Source organism: Phyllostomus hastatus, unplaced genomic scaffold, assembly GCF_019186645.2.
Source record: "Phyllostomus hastatus isolate PE091 unplaced genomic scaffold, TTU_PhHast_1.1 phas_scaffold_28, whole genome shotgun sequence".
Lineage (NCBI taxonomy): Eukaryota > Metazoa > Chordata > Mammalia > Chiroptera > Phyllostomidae > Phyllostomus > Phyllostomus hastatus.
This window is the reverse complement of record NW_025334022.1, coordinates 701348-722603: the sequence shown is the minus strand read 5'-3', so window position 1 is coordinate 722603 and position 21256 is coordinate 701348. Positions and strand designations below refer to the sequence as shown.

At 36.9% G+C, this 21256-nt stretch overlaps 1 protein-coding gene and 2 pseudogenes across 1 annotated transcript in view; 1 reads left to right on the top strand and 2 right to left on the bottom strand.

Annotated features, from left to right (window-relative positions):
- HTR2C (5-hydroxytryptamine receptor 2C) overlaps positions 1 to 21256 on the bottom strand; it is a 264826-nt gene that overhangs the window by 120298 nt on the left and 123272 nt on the right. The window lies entirely within an intron of this gene.
- LOC123805154 lies at positions 15942 to 20661 on the top strand (annotated as a pseudogene).
- Positions 18596 to 19128, bottom strand: LOC123805155 (annotated as a pseudogene).

Here is a 21256-nt window from a genome sequence, read left to right as displayed (position 1 = left end):
CCTGTCCTCCAATTTTATCTCTTCTTCCTTCCTTCGTCTGCCTTTTCTATTTTTACTTTTTTAAATTTTTTCTAAATACCTACAAGTGAGACAAAATCCTGGATCTGTGAAAAGACGAAAATTGAACCCAAAGAAGGGGTATCACAACAGCTGGGACAGTGACATAAATTTCACTCTGCTATAACAGAGAACCTGCAAGTTATTGCATATTTGTATTATTATTATTTTTCCAGTAATCCTACATCTTTTTTAAATAGTATTTTTATATCCCTTTTCTTTTTGTATAGTCTGCTTTGCTAGGCTGGATATATTGTATGACCTGACAGCTTTCCCCTGATATCTCTTTCCATACTATATTGCTAATCTACTGTCCTTTAACTCACCTGTGTCCCATTAGCACAGTACTCGAGGTTCCGTACTCCCTATTCTTGTTACCTAGATCTCACATATTCTGTCATATGATTGTTGCCATAATATTATTGTAAATAACTGCTGTTCCATGCAATTGTAATTACTTCACAACACCCCCCCCTCCAGATCATAGCCCATTTCAAAGTTTCCTGAACTATATTACTATAGTAGTTAACTCTATTATCTCACTCACTACACCTATTTACTATCCTTCACTCTCACCTTACCTCAGAATCTGACCTCCCACAACCTCCCTGCTTTATAGATCCAACTCACAATCCTTCCTTCCCCAACAAGAGTCTTATCTTCTTTCCATCCTTTCTAAAAATCAGCTAGCTGGGTGGAAGATCACGGTGAACACTATACATAGTCAAAGGATCTCCTATCTCTTCCCTACTTGCTACTACTGTAAATATCATAGAATTCTCTGTTGCTGTCTTAAACCATTTTGCCTTCCCTTTCCAACTGATGACAAAAAAGAATAGGTGGAGGAGGTGAACACCAGGATACCCACTGGAAGAGGAAACCCACAACAAAGGAAACACTAACAGATAACAACAGAAGAAGGTGAAGGAGGGAATAGTAACCACACAAACCTCAATCCAGGACCTATCTGGAAATACAACTAAACAGTAGAGACAGTACCCAATACAAACAACTGAACAGGAATTCTTTAAACCTTATACACACAGAAGAGCCAGCTTCAACACAACCTGCTCTCACCAGCCCAACAAAATACAGGAGGTGGTGGACAGAGTGACCCTCATGTAACCAGCTGGTGGGAAGGAACCACAAAAGAAAGACTCAACAATAATCAAAACCCAAAGGCAAACACAAAGCCAACTTAAATGACAGCCCAACTAGTGAGCTTGGGAGATCAAGGAAACTGCACCGCTGAAACTCACTGCTGTTCCGTTAAAGAAGTTCACAACATAAACCCAGGGAGCCAGAACAGATCAATATAAGAAGCTGAGGCGAACAAGAAAAGTCTCACAAACAATGGGAAGACAAAGAAACAATCCCCAAATGAAGGGAAAGGAGGAAGCCTCAGAAAGAATGCTAAATGAAATAGAGGCAATTCAACTATCAGATATTGAGTTCAAAGCAGTGATTGTCAGGAAGCTCAATGAGCTCACAATGAGCTACTAGAAACTACAGGGAAGCTACAATGAACTCACTGAAAACTACATCAGCATAAAAAAAGGAAATAGAAACTCTCAACAAGGGCCAAGAGGAAATGAAGAATACAATTTCTGAACTGAAGAGCACAGTAGAAGGAATGAAAAGCAGGATCCATGAAGCAGAAGACCGGATCAGCGAGCTAGAGGACAAAGCAGAAGAAAACACCCAGAAAGAGCAAGAAAAGGAAAAGAGGCTCAGAAAGAATGAAGAGGGATTAAGAGAAATGCAAGACAATATGAAACGTAATAATATCTCTATAATAGGGATACCAGAAGGAGAAGAAGAGCAAGGGATACAAAACCTATTTGAAAAAGTAATGATGGAAAACTTCGATAATTCGATGAGGGAAAAAGTCACACAAATCCAGGAAACACAGAGAATCCCAATCAAGAGGAACCCAAAGAGGCCCACCTCAAGACACATCATAATTAAAATGGCAAAATTCCAAGACAAAGAGAGAATCTTAAAGGCAGCAAGGGAGAAACAGGAAGTAACATACAAGAAAGCCCCAATAAGGCTAACAGCTGACTTCTCAATGGAAACACTCCAAGCCAGAAGAGAATGGTAAGAAATAATCCAAGTAATGAGAACCAGAGGCCTGCAACGACGACTACTTTACCCAGCAAGGCTCTCAATCAAGATAGAAAGCCAAATAAGAAGCTTCTCAGACAAAAGAAGTCTAAAAGAATACACCTCCACCAAACCAGCTCTGCAAGAGATGCTAAAGGGACTGCTTTAAGGAAAGAAAGGAAAAGAGAGAGTGAGAGAGGAACACACGTACATAAAAAAGAATGAATATGTACCTATCAATAATAACCTTAAACGTAAATGGATTAAATGCTCCAATCAAAAGACATAGAATAGCTGATTGGATAAGAAAACATGACCCACACATATGCGGCCTACAAGAGACTCACCTCAGGATAAAAGATCTGCACAGGCTGAAAGTGAAGGGCTGGAAACAAATTTTCCAAGCAAATGGACAGGAAAAAAAAAAGCCAGGGTAGCAATACTCATACCAAACAAAATAGACTTCCAAAAAAGGACATAAAGAAAGACCCAGAAGGTCCTTTCATAACACTCAAGGGAAGAATCCACCAAGAAGACATAAATATTGTAAATATATATACGCCCAACATAGGAGCACCCAAATACATAAAGAAAATCTTAGAGGACTTCAGAAAAGATATTGACAGCAACACAATTATTGTGGGGGATTTTGACACCCCACTATCAAAAATGGACAGATCTTCTAAACAAAATATCAACAAAGATATTGTGGCATTGAACAATACGCTAGATGAAATGGGCTTTACTGATATATATAGAGCCCTCCATCCAAAAAAGCTAAATACACATTTTTTTTCAAATGTACATGGAACATTTTCAAAGATTGACCACATGATAGGACACAAAACAAGCCTCAACAATTTCAAAACAATAGAAATCTTACCATGCATTTTCTCGGATCACAAGGGACTGAAACTAGAAAACAACCCCAAGGAAAAAAACCCAAAACACTCTAAATTATGGGATTAAATAGCATGCTATTAAACAAGGAATGGATCAAGAATGATATTAGGGAAGAAATCAAAAGTTTTCTGGAAACAAATAAAAACGAACTCACAACAACCCAAAACTTATGGGACACAGCCAAGGCAGTCCTGAGAGGGAAGTTCATAGTGATACAGGCCCATCTAAAAAAGTTAGAAACATTTCAAACAAACAACCTAACCCTATGTCTAAAAGAACTCGAGGAACAACAACAAAGACAGCCCAGAGCAAGCAGAAGGAAGGAAATAACCAAGATCAGAGCAGAATTCAATGACATAGAGACTAAAAGCACAATTCTAAGGATCAATGAATCCAAGAGCTAGTTCTTTGAAAGGATAAACAAAATCGACAAGCCTTTAAGCAGACTCATCAAGAAAAAAAGAGAGAAAACCCAAATAAACACAATCAGAAATGAAAGAGGAGAGATTACAACAGATACCACAGAAATACAAAGGATTGTAAGAAATTACTACAAAGAACTCTATGCCAAGGAATTTTAAACCCTAGATGAAATGGACAAATTTCTAGAAAAACAATCTTCCAAAACTCAATAAAAAGAAGAAGAAAGCCTGAACAAACCAATAACAGCAAAAGAAATTGAAGCAGTAATCAAAAAACTCCCAACACACAAAAGCCCTGGACTAGATGGTTTCACAGGAGAATTCTACAAAGCATTTATGGAAGAGCTAACCCCTATCTTTCACAGACTATTCCAAAAACCCCAAAAAGATGGAAGTCTCCCAAACTCTTTTTATGAGGCCAACATCATCCTAACTCCAAAACCAGATAAAGACACAGCAAAGAAAGAAAACTTCAGGCCAATATCACTGATGAACATTGACGCTAAAATCCTCAACAAGATACTGGCAAACTGCATCCAACAGTTCATTAAGAAGATCATACACCATGACCAAGTGGGATTCATTCCAGGGATGCAAGGATGGTACAATATTCGCAAATCAGTAAATGTAATACATCACATAAACAAAAGGAAAGACAAAAACCACATAATCATATCAATAGATGCAGAAAAAGCATTTGATAAGGTACAGCACCCCTTTATGATAAAAACACTCGGCAAAGTGGGAATAGAGGGCGCATTCCTCAACATAATAAAGGCCATATATGAGAAACCTACAGCCAACATCATACTCAATGGGCAAAAATTAAAATCTTTTCCACTAAGATCAGGAACAAGACAAGGCTGTCCACTTTCACCACTTCTGTTCAATATAGTACTGGAAGTTTTAGCCACAGCAATCAGACAAGAAAAAGAAATAAAAGGCATCCAAATTGGAAAGGAGGAAATAAAACTGTCACTGTTTGCAGATGACATGATAGTGTACACAGAAAATCCTATAGACTCCACCAAAAAACTGCTGGCCTAATAAATGAATTTGGCAAAACAGCGGGACACAAAGTCAATATGCAGAAATCAAATGCATTTCTGTACACCAACAATGAAACAGCAGAAGCAGAAATCAAGGAAAGAATCCTATTTGAAATAGCAAAAAGAAAAATAAAATACCTAGGAATAAACCTAACCAAAGAGGAAAAAGACCTGTATTCAGAAAACTACATAACACTGAGGAGAGAAATCAAGGAAGACACAAATGGAAACATATACCGTGTTCATGGATTGGAAGAATTAATATCATCAAAATGCCCATACTACCAAAAGCAATTTACACATTCACTGCAATACCTATTAAAGTACCAATGGCTTATTTCACAGACATAGAACAAACACTTCAACAATTTATATGGAACCATAAACGACCCCAAATTGCTGCTGCAATTTTGAGAAAGAAGAGTAAAGTAGGAGGGATCACAATACCTGACACTAAACTATACTACAAGGCCACTGTAATCAAAACAGCCAGGTACTGGCATGAAAACAGGCACATGGACCAATGGAACAGAACAGAGAGCCCAGAAATAATCCCAAGTCTCTACGGTCAATTGATATTTGACAAAGGAAGCAGCAACATAAAATGGAATAAAAATAGCCTCTTCAGCAAATGGTGTTCGGAGAACTGGACAGCTTCATGCAAAAAAAAAAAAAAAAATGCAGCTCGAGCACCAACTTACACCTTATACAAAAATAAATTCAAGGTGGATAAAAGACTTCAATATAAACTGTGACAGCATTAAATTCCTAGAAGAGAACGTAGGCAGGAAAATCTCAGATATTTCACTCAGAAACTTTTTTACTGACTTGTCCCCTAATGCAAGGGACATAAAGGAAAGAATAAACAAATGGGACCTCATCAAAATAAAAAGCTTTGGCAGAGCTAAAGAAAACAGTATCAAAATAAAAAGAGAACCAACTGTATGGGAAAACATATTTGCCAGTGATACCCGAGACAAGGGTTTAACCTCCGAAATATATAAAGAACTTACACGACTCCACTCTAAGAAGACAAGTAACCCAATTAAAAAATGGGCAAAGGACTTGAACAGACACTTCTCTAAGGACATACAGAAAATCCAAAGACACATGAAACGATGTTCAATATTTCTAGCTATCAGAGAGATGCAAATTAAAACCACAGTGAAATACCACTTCACACCAGTCAGAATGGCCATCATAAACAAAGCAACAAACAACAAGTGTTGGAGAGGTTGTGGAGAAAAGGGGACCCTAATGCACTGTTGATGGGACTGCAGACTGCTACAACCACTATGGAAAGCAGTGTGGAACTTCCTCAGAAAACTAAAAATGGAACTGCCTTTTGACCCTGCAATTCTACTGCTGGGACTCTATCCTAAGAACACTAAAACACCAATCCAAAAGAACCTTTGCACCCCAATGTTCATAGGAGCACAATTTACAATAGCTAGGTGCTGGAAGCAACCTAGATGCCCATCAGTAAATGAATGGATCAAAAAACTCTGGTACATTTACACAATGGAATTCTATGCAGCAGAAAGAAAGAAGGAGCTCCTACCCTTTGCAACAGCATGGATGGAGCTGGAAAGCATTTTGCTAAGTGAAACAAGCCAGGCAGTGAAAGACAAATACAACATGATATCACCTTTAACAGGAACCTAAACAATAAAACAAAGAAACAAGCAAAATATAACCAAAGACACTGAAATAGGGGAGAGACTGACAGTGACCAGAGCTGAGAGAAGAGGGGATTTCAGGGGGGAATGGGTAGGGTTTACAGGAACAAATTTAAAGGACACATGGACAAAAACTAGGGGTGGGGGGTAATGGGAGGGAAGTAGGGATGGTTGTGTGGGTTGGCTGGAATGGGAGTAAGTGGGAGAAAACTGTACTTTAACAATGATTAAAATAAAATAAAAAAATAAAGAAGATGAGACCCACAATAAAAAGAAAAGAATGAAGAAACAAGAATTCAAAAAAAAAAAATTACAAGAGGAACCTCCAGGACATCTTTAAACTTTCCAACATTGGAATTATAGGGGTACCAGAAGGAGAAGAGTAGTTTTCATTTTTTAATTGTACTTTTTTCCATTACTGTTTATCTTTCCTATAACCTCTTCCACCTCCACCCACCCTCTTCTGTCATACTCACCACACTCATATTCTTCATTAGAGTAGTTTGATTTAAATCCACCTCCTTTCCCAAACACACATTTTTTCTCTTTTAATTACTGTGCTCATTTGTTCTCTTTTTCTTTTTTAATTTCTGTATTTTTGTCTTCTCCTTTTTATTCTCAAAGCTGTTTTTTACACTTAATAAATTCTAATCATGGCAGTATCCCCAGAAATCAATGATTAAGTTTCCACTTTTTTCCCTCTTCTCTGAACCTCTTTTACCCTCAACTCTGAATTGCCTGGCAATTGTCTAGGAAGGTTTAGAAAGGTATTCTCTGTCAGGTAGTGCCCAAAGACAGACACATGGGTGGATCAAAATTGCTCCAGAACTGGTATTTAGGAAGAAGTCACTGGTCGACTCAAGATTTCTCCCTGTTGCATAAGTCCCTGTTAATAATTCCATCATCTATATAATTGCATAATCTTTTTCTCTTTTTTGTATTTAGTTTTTTAAGTTCTTTGTGGACGCTTCTGTTCATTTTTAATTAAATTTATTGTGGTGACATTGGTTAATAAAATTATGTAGATTTCACATGCATGATTCTATAATACATCATCTGTATATTATATTGTGTGTTCACAAGTACAACTTAAGTCTCCTTTCATCACCATTTATCCACCCTTTACCCTCTTCTACCCCACCCCAACCTTCATTTCTGGTAATCACCATACTCTTGTCTGTGTCTATGAAGTATGAAGTAGTGTTTTTTTCTTAATCCTTTCACCTATTTCACCCAGTTCCTCAAATCCCTCTCGTCTAACAGCTGCCAGTTTGTTCTCTGTACCTATGAGTCTGTTTCTATTTTGTTAGTTTATTTTGTTCATTAGATTCCATATAGAAGTTTAATCACATGGTGCTTGCCTTACTCTGATTGGCTTAATTCACTTAGCATAATGCTCTCGAGGTCTATCTATGCTGTCACAACAGATAAGATTTCCTTCTTTATAGAGGAGTAGTATTCCATTGTGTAAATTTGCCACAGCTCTTTTTATCTACTCACTTGCTGATGGACAATCAGGTACTTCTAAATCTTGCCTGTTGTAAATAAAGCTGCTATTAACATAGCACATATTCTTTTGAACCAGTGTTTGAGGTTTCTTCAAATATATTCCTAAAAGTGAAATTGCTGGGACATAAAGCAGTTTCATTTTTAATTTTTAAAGAAATCTCCATAGTGTTTTCCACAGTAACCACATCAATTTGCATTATTTATATATTAATTTCTAAAGTCATGAATTAGTTGATTCTGACAATTTTTGTCAATATTCTTGTTGCTTTTAAGGGAGAGAGAATTTTGGAAGTCCTTAGTCCACCATTTTTACTGATGTCCACAATGCAATTTTTGTATTATAAACATTTAAAAATTTTATAATCTCCCTGAGATTAGAAATTGTACAAAATTTTGCCCACTGAAATCATATTACTAATATAGAGAATGGAAATAGTGATTTGCAGTAGAAGTGTTATTGAGAATATGGAAATATTATGTTCAAATTCATTTCCAAGTATCTACAGGGTGCATTATACACTGGTTTTTGTAAATATCTGTGAGGGGGAGAATGAACAGAAGTGGGTATGGGGGCATAAATGGTGATGGAGGAGACTTGGTTTGAGGTGGTAAACACTTAATACAGTATACAGATGATGTATTATAGAATTAAACAACTGAAACCTATATAATTTTTAACCAATGTCACTCCAATACATTCAATTAAAAAGAAAAGAAATAAAATATATTGAACAAATAGTTAAGGATATTTTAACATTAATGGTTGTTTCAAATATTTTATGCTAGCTGTGTCACCATCTTGTCTTTTTGTTTATGTTTATTTTTGCAACTATTTTACCCAGCCTACTTTACATTTAAGAAAAACATTGCCATAGTCAAAAGTTTTATATTTATATGTAGCCAAATCTCTCATTCTTCTCATCTGTGTAATCATTTAACTTTCTTCGCCCTTGATGTTAGCTAAATATCCAACAGTTTTGATAAATATCCCACTGACTCTTCTTGTTTTTCTTTGACTATGTTTTAAATGGTCAACTATTTACTCTTCTTAGAACTTATTTTTGTGTGTGAAATGAGGTGAATATCTACATTTATCTAACACATTTTTTCTTTTTTCTTTTTTAATTTTATTTTAATTGTTGTTGCAGTACAATTTTCTATCTTTTATTCCCAGCCCAGCCCACCCACCCATCCCTCCCCACCTCCCTCCCATTTCCATCCATCCCTACTTTTTATCTATGTGTCCTTTATACTTGTTCCTGTATACCCTTCCCTTTTTCCCCTGAAATTCCCTCTCCTCTCCCCTCTGAACTCTGTCAGTCTGTTCTCTATTTCAGTGTCTTTGGTTATATTTTGCTTGTTTCTTTGTTTTGTTGTTTAGGTTCCTGTTAAAGGTACATTTTCTATTTTTCAATATTTTATTGCTATTAAAATTACCTAAATTTTCCCCCTTTGTCTCCTTCCACCATGTCCCCCCACTCACATAAGGAATCCCCATTTTCCTTTATCATTGATTTTGATGCCTCATTTATCATAAATAGCATGACCTAGTGTTTAAAATTTTTCTTTAACATTTTCAACCATTTAATCTTACACCTATACATTATTACCATACAGTAATCTCCCTTTACCTGCCAGAGATATGTTCCTCAGTGGATGCCTGAAACTAGATAATACTGAACCTTATATAAACTATGATTTTTCCAATATATACACAGCTACATACCTATAATAGAATTTAATTTATAAGTTAAGCACAGTAAGAAATTAACAACAATAATAAAATAGAGAAATTATAAAATATTTTGTTATAAAAGTTATGTGAATCTGGCATCTTTCTCTGTTTCAAATATTTTATTGTACTGCACTCACCATTCTTCATATGATGATGTGAGATGACACAATGCCTATGTGATGAGATGAAGGTAGGTGAATGACATAGGCATTGGGATGTAGCATTGGGCTAGTATAAGGGTTACTTGAATATAAGCACTGCAATACACTAACAGTCAATTTGATAACGATGATGGTTACTAATTAACAGGTGGGAAATGTATACATGGCTGCACTAGATACAGGGATGTTTCACACCCTAGACAGGAAGGAACAGGACAATGTGAAGTTTCATTATGCTACTCAGAATAATGTGAAATGTAAAAGTTATGAATTGTTCATTTATTAATTTTTTCATTTAATATTCTTGGATTGCACTTGACCAGGGGCAGCTGAAGCTTTGGAAAGTGAAACCATGGATAAGGGAGACTATTATACTGGTTTTTGGATTACAATATATACATCAAAAATAGCTTTTCTATTCCCATCTCTTAAAAGTAATTTTGAGCCTTTACCAGGATGAGCTATATAGTTTATTGTGTTTAACCTACTGCAATGCTTAGCCCACTGAAGGGGAGAGCCCACCAACAGAGAAGCCACACACAAGTAAAACCCAAGTATAACAATAGAGCCCCTCAAAAGGAAAAAAGGACAATCCTAGGGCATCCAGACAAGGCATCAAACACACTGCAGCACTGAGTTCCACAGAACTCCTACCACAAAAGTTCACACCACAAAGATAGGCAGGCAAAGCAGAGTGCCCTGAGACCCAGAAACAAACAAAAAGAGTCACCTAGAATGGGGACACAAAGAAAGATACCCCAGTCAAAAGAAATGGAACAATCCCCAGTAAAAGAGCTAAGTGAAATTGAGGCAAGCAATCTATTATACATGGAATTCAGAAAAAATGGTTATAAGGATGCTCAAAGGACTCAAAGACAGCTACAAGGAACTGAGCGGGAACTATGACAGCATGAAAATTTAAATAGAATACAATATATGAAATAAAAAATACACTAGAAAGAATTATAAGCATATTGTATGAAGCAGAAGACAGAAGAAGTTAGCTGGCAGACAAGGTAGAAAGAAATACCTAGCAACAGCATGAAGAATGGCTCAAAAAGTATGAGGATAGCTTAACAGAACTCCAGAATAACATGAAATGCAACAACATTCAAATCACAGAAATACCAGAAGAAGAAGAAGAAAAGGAGCAAAAGGTAGAAACCCTATTTGAAAAAAATAATGAGAGAAAAGTTCCTATACCTGGGAGGGGAAAAGCCATGCAACTTCAGGAAGCACAGAGGGTCCTGAATCAAGAGAAACCAAAAGAGGCCTACTCTAAGATACATCATAATTAAAATGCCAAGTCTTAAAGGCAAAGAAAGAATCTTAAAAGCCACAAGGGAGAAACAAGGAGTAACACACAATGGAACTCTGAAAAGGTTAGCAGATGCTTTCTCAACAGAAATACTACAAGGCAGAAGGGAATGCCAAGAAATATTCCAAGTAATGAAAAGGAAAATCCTGCAAATAAGACTACTCTAACCAGCAAAGCTCTCAAATAAAATGGAAGGCAAAATAAGGAGTTTACCAGAGAAAAGTAGACTGAAAGAATACACTTCCACCAAACCAGCACTGTGAGAGATGCTAAAGAGACTGCTTTAAGATTGAGGAAGAAAGAAAAAGAGTGAGAGAGAGTGGAACAGAGGTACAAAGGGGGAAAATGAATAAGTACCTATCAATAATATAACCTGAAATGTAAATGGGATAAACACTCCAATCAAAATACACAGAGTAGCTAAATGGAAAGAAAATATGACCCACAAATATGCTGCCTACAAGAGACCCATATCAAAACAAAAGACCTACACAGACTGAAAGCAAAGGGTTGGAAAAAATATTCCAAGCAAATGGACAAAGAAAAAAAGCCAGAGTAGCAATACTTATATCAGACAAAATGGATTTCATAACAAAGGCCACAAAAGAGATAAAGAGGGTCATTTTATAATTTTAAAGGGAAGAATCCATCAAGAAGCTAAAAATACTGTAAACATATATGCACCCAACACAGGAACACCCAAATACATAAGGAAAAACTTGGAGGACTTCAAGAAAGACATATATAGCAAAACATTTATAGTTGGGGATTTTGACACCCCACTGTCAACAATGGACAGATCTTCCAAACAAAATATCAACAAGGACATTGTGGACTGAATATCACACTAGGTCAAATGGGCTTAACTGATATATACAGAACATTTCATCCCCCAAAAGCAAAATATACATTCTTTTGCAATGCACATGGAACATTTTTGTAGATAGACAACATGATAGCACACAAAAGAAGCCTCAACAAATTCAAGAAAATTGAAATGACATCAAGCATTTTCTCAGATCACAATGGCTTGTAACTAGAAACCAACCTCAAGGAAAAACTCAAAAACAGTCATATAAATGAGGTCTGAATAACATGCTATAAAACAATGAATAGGTAAACAATGATCAAAGAACAAATAAAAAAGTTTCTGGAAATAAATAAAAATGAACACACAACAACCCAAAACCTATTAGACACAGGGAAGGCAGGGAAGTTCATATCAATAAAGGCTTACCTAAAAAAGATAGAAAAATTTCAAAGAAACAACCTAAACCCACATCTACAAAAACTACAGGAAGAACAACAAACAAACCTCTGAGCAAGTAGAAGGAAGGAAATAACCAACATCAGAGCAGAATTAAATGACAAAAATGAGCGGCATTCTGTTGTGGTAACTACCTAATTTTATTATTTTTCCCCTCATTTTCCAAACAAGCAAGCAACCCAATTAAAAATGGGAAAGGACTTGAACAGACTCTCCTCCAAGGAGGACATACAGAGGGTCCAGAGACATATGAAAATATGCTCAGTATCGCTAGCTATCGGAGAAATGCAAATTAAAACCACAATGAGATACCACGTCACACCATTGAGAATGGCCATGATAAACAAAGCAACGAACAACAAGTGTTGGAAAAGTTGTGGAGAAAAGGGAACCCTAGTGCACTCTTGGTGGGATTGCAGACTGGTGCAACCACTATGGAAAACATTATGGAATTTCCTTAGAAAACTAAAAATGGAACTGCCTTTTGACCTAGCAATTCCACTGCTAGGATTATATCCTAACAACCCTGAAACACCAATCCAGAAGAACCTATGCACCCCAATGTTCATAGTAGCACAATTTATAATAGCCAAGTGCTAGAAGCAACCTAAGTGCCCATCAGTAAATGAATGGATCCAAAAACTGTGGTACATTTACAAAATGGAATTCTACACAGCAGAGAGAAAGAAGGAGCTCCTACCCTTTGCAACAACATGAATGGGCCTGGAGAGCATTATGCTAAGTGAAATAAACCAGGCAGTGAAAGACAAATACCATATGATCTCACTTTTAACAGGAATCTAATCACTAATTGAACAAGCAAGTAAAATATAACCAAAGACAATGAAATTGAGAACAGGCTGACAGTGACCAGAGGAGAGAGGGGAGGGGATTACAGGAAAAAGGGCAAATGGTTTGCAGGAACAACTACAAAGGACACAGACAATAACAAGTGGGGTAATAACAAGGGAGGGAGGTAGAGAGGGCTGGGGTGGTGGGGAGGGGTGGGGGGAAAAGGCAGAAAACTTTACTTGAACAACAATAAAAAATGTTAAAAATGACAAAATACTAAAAGAACAATTTAAATGATGAAAGAATGTTGGAGCTGGTTCTTTGAAAAGATGAAAAACATTGACAAACCTTTAACCAAAGTTATCAAGAAAGAAAGAGAGAAGACCCAAATAAATAAAATCAGAAATGAAAGAGAAATTACAACTGATACCACAGAAATACAAAGGATCATAATTACAATGAACAACTATAAGGTAAGAAATTTGAAAAGCTGGGTGAAATGGACACATTTCTAGAAACACATCCTCCAAAATTAAGTCAAGAAGAAGCAGAAAGCCTGAACAGACTGATATTAGCTAGCCAATTGAGGCAGTAATCAAAAATTTCCAGCACACAGAAGCCCTCAGCTGAACAGATTCACAGAATTTTAGCAAACATTTAGAGAAGAGTTAATCCTGATTCTTCTCAAGCTATTCCAAAAATTCAAGAAGATGGAAGACTCCCAAATTCATTTTATGAAGCCAGAATCATCCTAATCCCAAAACCAGTTAAACACACACAAAGAAAGAAAACCACAGACCAATATCACTGATGAACATAAATACTAAAGTCCTCAAGAAAATATTGGCAAACCCCATCTAGCAATACACCAAAAAGATCAAATGGTACTCAACCCAGGGATGCAAAGATGATATAACATGCAAATCAATAAATGTAATACATCAGATAAACAACACAAAAGACAAATTCCACATGATCTTATCAATAGATGCTGAAGAAGCATTTGATAAAGTACAGAAGGTAAAAAACACTCACCAATTGGGAATGGAGGGAGTACCTCAACATAATAAAAGCAATATATGAGAAACCTACAGCCAATATCAAACTCAATGGACAATGAGTAAAAGCTTTTCCCCTAAGATTGTTCCCCTAAGAGCAAGACAAGTATGTCCACTTGCACCACTTCTATTCAACATAGTATAGGAAGTTCTACCCACAGTGATCAGACAAAAAAAAAAAAGAAATAAATAAAAAGCATCCAAACTGGAAAGGAGGAAGTAAAACTGTCATTGTTTGTAGATGACATGATAATGTACATAGAAAATCCCATTGACTCCACCTAAAAACTACTCGACCTAATAAATGAATTGGCAAAACAGCGGTGTACAAAGTCAACATTCAGAAATTGAAGGCATTTTTGTACACCAACCATGAGATAACAGAAACAGAAATTAGAAGAAAAAATCCATTTACTATAGCTACAAGAAAAATAAAATACTTAGGAATAAACTTAACCAAGGAGATAAAAGACATGTACTCAGAAAACTACATAACATTGAAGAAAGAAATTAAGGAGGAAATAAATAAAAGGAAGCATATACCATGTTCATGGATTGGAAGAATTAACATAATCAAAATGTCCATACTACCCAAAACAATCTATAGCTTCAATGCAATCCTTATCAGAATACAAATGACATATTTCACAGTTATAGAACAAATATTTTGAAAATTTATATGGAACAATCAACGACTCCCAGTAGCCTCGGAAATTTTGAGAAAGAAGGACAAAGTAGGAGGGATCACAATACCTAATATCAAACTTTATTACAAGGCCACTGTAATCAAAACAGCCTGGTACTGGCTTAAGAATAGAGAACCAATGGAATAAAACAGAGAACCAATGGAACAGAATACAGAACCCAGAAACAAACCCATATCAATACTGTCAGTTAACATTTGACAAAGGGGGCAGCAGCATAAAATGGAGTAAATATAGCCTCTTCAACAAATAGTGCTGGGAGACCTGGACAGCTACTTGCAAAGAAATGGGACTAGGCCACCAACTTATACCATATACAAAAATAAACTCAGTGTAGATAAAAGACTTAAATATAAGTCATGACACCATAAAATTCCTAGAGGTAAACATACACAGGAAAATTTCAGATATCACACACAGTAACATTTTCAGTGATACATCCCCTAGGGCAAGGGATATAAAGGGAAGAACAAACAAATTGGATCTTACCAAAATAAAAAGCTTCTGCATGGCTAAAGAAAACATCATTAAAACGAAAAGAGAACCAACCATATGGGAAAAGATATTTGTCAATGATAACTCAGACAAGGGCTAGATCTCCAAAATATGTAAAGAGCTCACATGACTCTACACCAGGAAGATGAAAAGACCAATTAAAAAATGGGCAAAGGACCTGAAGAGACACTTCACCAAGGAGGACATACAGAAGACCCATAAACACAAGAAAAAATGTTCAACATCACTAGCCATTAGAGAGATGCAAATTAAAACCACAATGAGATACCACTTCACATCAGCCGGAATGACCATCACTAATAAATCAACAAACAACAAGTGCTGGGTAGGTTGTGGAAGAAAGGAAACCTACGTACACTGTTGGTGGGAATGCAGACTGATGCAGCCACTGTGGAAAACAGTAGGCAATTTCCTCAAAAACTCAATATGGATTTGCCTTGCCATCCAGCAATCCCACTGCTGAGACTATACCTTAAGAATATGAAATTCCGACTTGAAAGAATTATGCACCCCAATGTTCATAGCAGCATTAGTTACAATAGCCAAAGCTGGAAACAGCCTATGTACCCATTAGTAAATGAGTGGATTAAAAAACTATGGTACATTTACACAATAGAATACCATGCAGCAGAAGGAAGGGACTCCTACCCTTCACAACAGCATGGATGGAACTTGAGTGCATTGTGCTAGTGAAATTTGCCAGGCAGTTAAAGATAAATACCATATGATCTCACCTGTAAGTGGAACTAAATCAACTTAAAAAATTAGCAAAATAGAACCAGGGACTTGGAAATAAAGAACAAACTAACAATGACCAGATGAGAGGGGTAGGGGGATAAGGGAGGAAAGAAGGAGAAGGGGCAAGTGAAGGGACAGGAATAGAGGACTCATGGGCATGGACAAGGGGGGATTGACTGTGGGAGTATAGAGGTTGGGGTATGGGTGAGCAATGGGGAAAAATATGGGATGACTGTAACTGAATAACAGAGAGAGAGAGAGGAAGGAAGGAAGGAAGGAAGGGAGGAAGGAAGAAAGAAAGAAAGGAAGGAAGGAAGGAAGGAAGGAAGGAAGGAAGGAAGGAAGGAAGGAAGGAAGGGAAAAAGAAAGAAAGAGAAAGAAAGGAAGGAAGGAAGGAAGAAAGGAAGGAAGGAAGGAAGGAAGAAAGAAAGGAAGGAAGAAAGAAAGAGAAAGAAAGAAAGAGCAAGCCTTGAATTCATTATATTAAAAAAACTAAGATTAATTAATTTATATATTTCTAGGAAATTTGCAGGAATTATATCATTTATGCCTGACCATAACCTTATGAAGTAGTTATAGATTAAAACCACAACCCTGAGATTTGGTGATGTTGATGCTTAAAGTGGTGCAGTTGATAATTTTGATTTAAATAGATATTGAAAGCTCTGATTTCACCCTATTTACTCAATTTGTACTGTACTTCATTTAGCATTTTTCTACATTAGTAACTAGAATTCACTGTACAATGGACAAACATATGCAATAAATTTCAGTACAAGAGTTAAGTGTTATGACAGAGGTAGTGCACATTATGTTCTATAAATACTGAGTATGATATATTTGACTCTCTCCATGTTTATGAAATATGGCTTCTCTGAGATTGTTGGACTGGGAAGAAGATGACACTTGGATGAAGCAAGAGATTTGGAAAAAATGTCAAAGAGATTCAGCAGTCATGTCATGGAACACACTATTTGTGAATGAGGGAGTTAAAGAGCTGGAAGGAAGAACTTTATATTTAGAAGTAGGAAGTTGACTATATATAGAGGTAGAGTAGTTCAAATTTTTGATATATTATAAGAGTAGCCATTAAAATCATGTGGCTTTGTGAATTTCCAGGAAGGTTGTGTGTTGAAACAATGCTTATTGCTACATTATTTGGCATGTACTCCAACTATATTATATCTTATACTTTCTCTACTATAAATATTTTCTGTTATTTCAGATTTTCTCATCCTCCAGCTTTCCTTGCTCTACTAATAATTTAGAAACCATAGCTGGGAGTGAATCAAGATGTCCTTTTGATTAATTTTTTATTGATTTTGGGAGGGGGAGAGAGAGAGAGAGAAACTTTGATTTGTTGTTCCACTTATTTTTATATTCATTGGTTGATTCTTGTATGTGCCCTGACCAGGAATCAAATCCACAAACTTGATGTATTGGGCCAATAATCTAACCAACAGTTACCTGGCCAGGGCCCAAGATTTCTTTTTACCACTACCCCATCTTAATTGAGGGAATAGAATTTATGTTTAGTGTTATTTCTCATTTCAGTCACATCATTATAATTTTTTAAAATGTTTAAAATTCTACCATGCATGCAATGCTCCTTATTAAATTCTGGTAGGGTTTTAGGTTTCTTTTTATTTGATTTTACAGGTTTTATCTGAGATGTTAGGAGCAGTCCCCAGTACTTTTATATATTCTCTCACTTTAAGATAAACAAAAAATTATTATTTTACTTCTAGGATGGAGTGGAGGGAAAGAATCAAGCAGAAAGATATGCCTAATTGCCTAAAGCAGCACTATCTTTTTTCAGGTCATCATTCAAATATCCTTTTAACCTTTATAAATGTGACAAATTGATTTTGAAAGAAGATAAAGGGTAATTTTATGGTCAGAACAAAATAGGGCAGTGCTATGAAGTAGAAGTCTATGGCAATGAAAAAATGACAGAAGAGGCACTTCACTAGTTAATATTCTCTGGAAAACCTGCTAATGATAAGAAAAATTTTATTTTGGTGTGGGAAAAGGATGTTTATAAAACAGAATGCCATTTATTATATAATTTTCTTTGTAGAACTTGATAGATGAACACAGGGTTTCTTTCAGCCAATAATTAGTACAATGCATGGCTTCAGGTTGGATCAGGAAAATTTATGTTTTGTTATTGTTTTATATTTCTTTTTTTTTATATACTAATAAGCCAAGAGCTTTATTGATGCAGCAGGCACTTTACAATGAACCCAAGAGAGCCCGCCTTCTCTGGGAAGATGGGACGTCTGTACAAACCCCCGGGGAGTTTCCGCTTCAGAAACACCAGCTCGCCCATTTGTGGCAGCCCTTGGATCTGCACCTGCCCCAGCCATCCCTCTCCCACTTTAAACGGGCAGTGCCCACAGACACACCTGACCAACAGTGGTGGCTAGTCACTCTGGCAGACAGTCACAATGTCAGTTCTGCATTATTCGTGGACAAAGGCATAGACTATCGATCCTGCAAAGGATTTAGGTAGGAAACAGTAAGACAATTTCTCCCTCCACCTTGAAAATAAAATACACTTCAATGGATGCATGTCCTGAAATAGTTGGGAGTTCCTGGGAAGGTGGTCCATTGTCAATCCCTTCTTCACCAGCCTGTGCATCCAAAATTCTTCTCAAAGTAACGAGTCTTTTTTTTTTTAAACAGTCTTTCTTGCTGTAAGAACTCTTATAATGGAGCCTAGTCCTCCTACTGCTAATGCCTTTTCATGCCACTGGAGTAGCACTGCGCTGCTATTTTCTGAGGACTTCTCAAACCCTTTATAAATGTACTTCATTAGCAAGTCAATACCATTTCTGTCCAGTGACTGCACGGCCTGCTCAATTTAGCTGCTCTTAAAGTTTGTAAGTACTTTCAGCACCATGCCCTGAGCTCGTTCCTTCACGGCTTGATTCTAGGTGTTGACGGGCGAGTTCCGTAAGGCTGCATGAAATGCCCAAAGCATGTCCCCTTGCCGCAGGAGACCATCCACCTCCCTAGGGTCCGGGCCTGGCTCTCCTGCCACCGCCGCCTCCTGTCAAACTCGTGGATGTTCACCTGACGGAAGTGTGAGGATAGCGTGTTCCAGGCCATGGGGTGGGGGGTGCTCAGCTCCGGCCGACCTCAGATCCACTCGGCTCTGAACCAGCTTGGGGGTGGGAAGTGGTCGCCCAGCACTACCTCCACCTCCTCCGCACGTAGCCGCCGCTGCTGCCCGCCCCTATTGTTTTATATTTCATAATAACTGCATAACATTATCGATGCTGATGACTTAATATTTCTCTATATTGTTAGTAATGCTCAGGTTGCATTTTAATTTCCTATTAATTAATCAAATAAAGTGGTCTGTTGTCTTACAAATTCTTTTTTTTAAAGATTTTACTTATTTATTTTTTAGAGAGGGAATGGAGGGAGGGGGAGAGAGAGAGAGAGAGAGAGACATCGATGTGTGGTTGCTGGGGGTCGTGGCCTGCAACCCAGGCAGGTGCCCTGACTAGGAATCAAACCTGCGACACTTTGGTTCACAGCCCACACTCAATCCCCTGAGCTACGCCAGCCAGGGCCATGTTGTCTTACAAATTCTTAACACTGACTAGGTACACAATAGGTATAGTGTTAGGTTTCATAACTTCACAGGAAAGTCTGCAGCTTGAGATTAATTGAATCTGCACATTGTGACAGCCTTAGAATGATTGCAAGACTAATGGACTCTGAAGTTAAAGATTTTCTTTTTTTTAAAGATTTTATTTATTTATTTTTAGAGAGGGAAGGGAGGGGGAGAGAGAGAGAAACATCAATGTGCGGTTGCTGGGGGCTGTGGCCTGCAACCCAGGTATGTGCCCTGACTGGGAATCGAACCTGCGACACTTTGGTTCATAGCCCGAGCTCAATCCACTGAGCTACACCAGCCAGGGCAAAGATTTTCTTAGTCTAACTCAGTACTTTGGTTTTGACATAGAGACATTTTCTCTAGCTGTGAATTTACTGGAAAGAATCCTGTCCAAAATGAAGGTACAGCCTAAGCACCCAGGGTGTGTTAGACTGAGCTGCTTCTATGAGCAGCTGGTCGTAAAATCAACAGAAGAAGAAAGCAATGTTCCACTAGCGAGAGACTTGATCCACATAAGCTACTGTAGGTATGGAGTTCCAGACTTGATGAGAATAGAAAAGATTGTGTTGGAAAGTCAAAGCTACTACTGCCTTCCAATTTCTGCAACTCTATTATTCACTGATTCAAGAAAACTTACCATTTGAAAGAAGGAATAGCCTTAATTTTGAAAGACTAGGAGCTCAATTTAAGGCATGCCACTGCAGGATCATATTTTCTAAAGGAAAGCCTTCTGTGCCAGGAGTGTCTGTCATTGCATTGGAATCCAAGCACAGAAGTGTGTAGGGTTAACAGAAGAGCTAGATCATCTTCAGAAACTTTCCAAGATAAATGGCAGGGATTTGACCTTCTGGCAAGAGCTTGTATCCAAGTGTTTAACTGAACATTCATCAAATGAGTGTTCAAAATTAAATATTCAGAAGCTGAAATGGATTGTTTCTGTACGAACTGCATGATAATTGAAGCATAGCTACTACAGACTAACCTAGCTTACAACAATTCCTAAAACAGTTCCTTAATTGGATTATTACAGCAACAAAAAATGTTCTCTGAAGCCATTCTCCACAATCCTGAACTATGACTCCCATAATGTTATAGTGGTTTTAAGCTGTGAAGCCTCAACATATCATAACCATATTAACATTGATGTTCTCAGATATGGGAAAATTGCCTAATTAACATTATACTGTAGTGGAATAATGCTTAAATTGGAATTAATCTGTGAGGCATACAAATAAAGCCAATAACATAATGTTAAATATTAATGACAAGTCTGAGAAGGTAAGCCATGAATCTATTTCTAACATTGATCCAACTTTCTATATTGGGTCAATATATTTAGATGGTATTAAAAAGGGTAACCTATTTAATTTAAATTTAAATTTTAAATTATAAGGTTTATATCAAAACCAACATTTTACAAATTCACATTGAACGAACAATAAGGTTCAATATTTTAAGCAGTAAAAATGGTTTCTTAGCACCTACTAAATGGTTATTTAGCAAGTAACCAAAGATGTGGACTTCATTGCCACATGAGAATTACATTTACATTTATGGCCATTTTATTTAAAGCAAAACTTCATACCTAGTAATTTCGTCATATTAATTTAC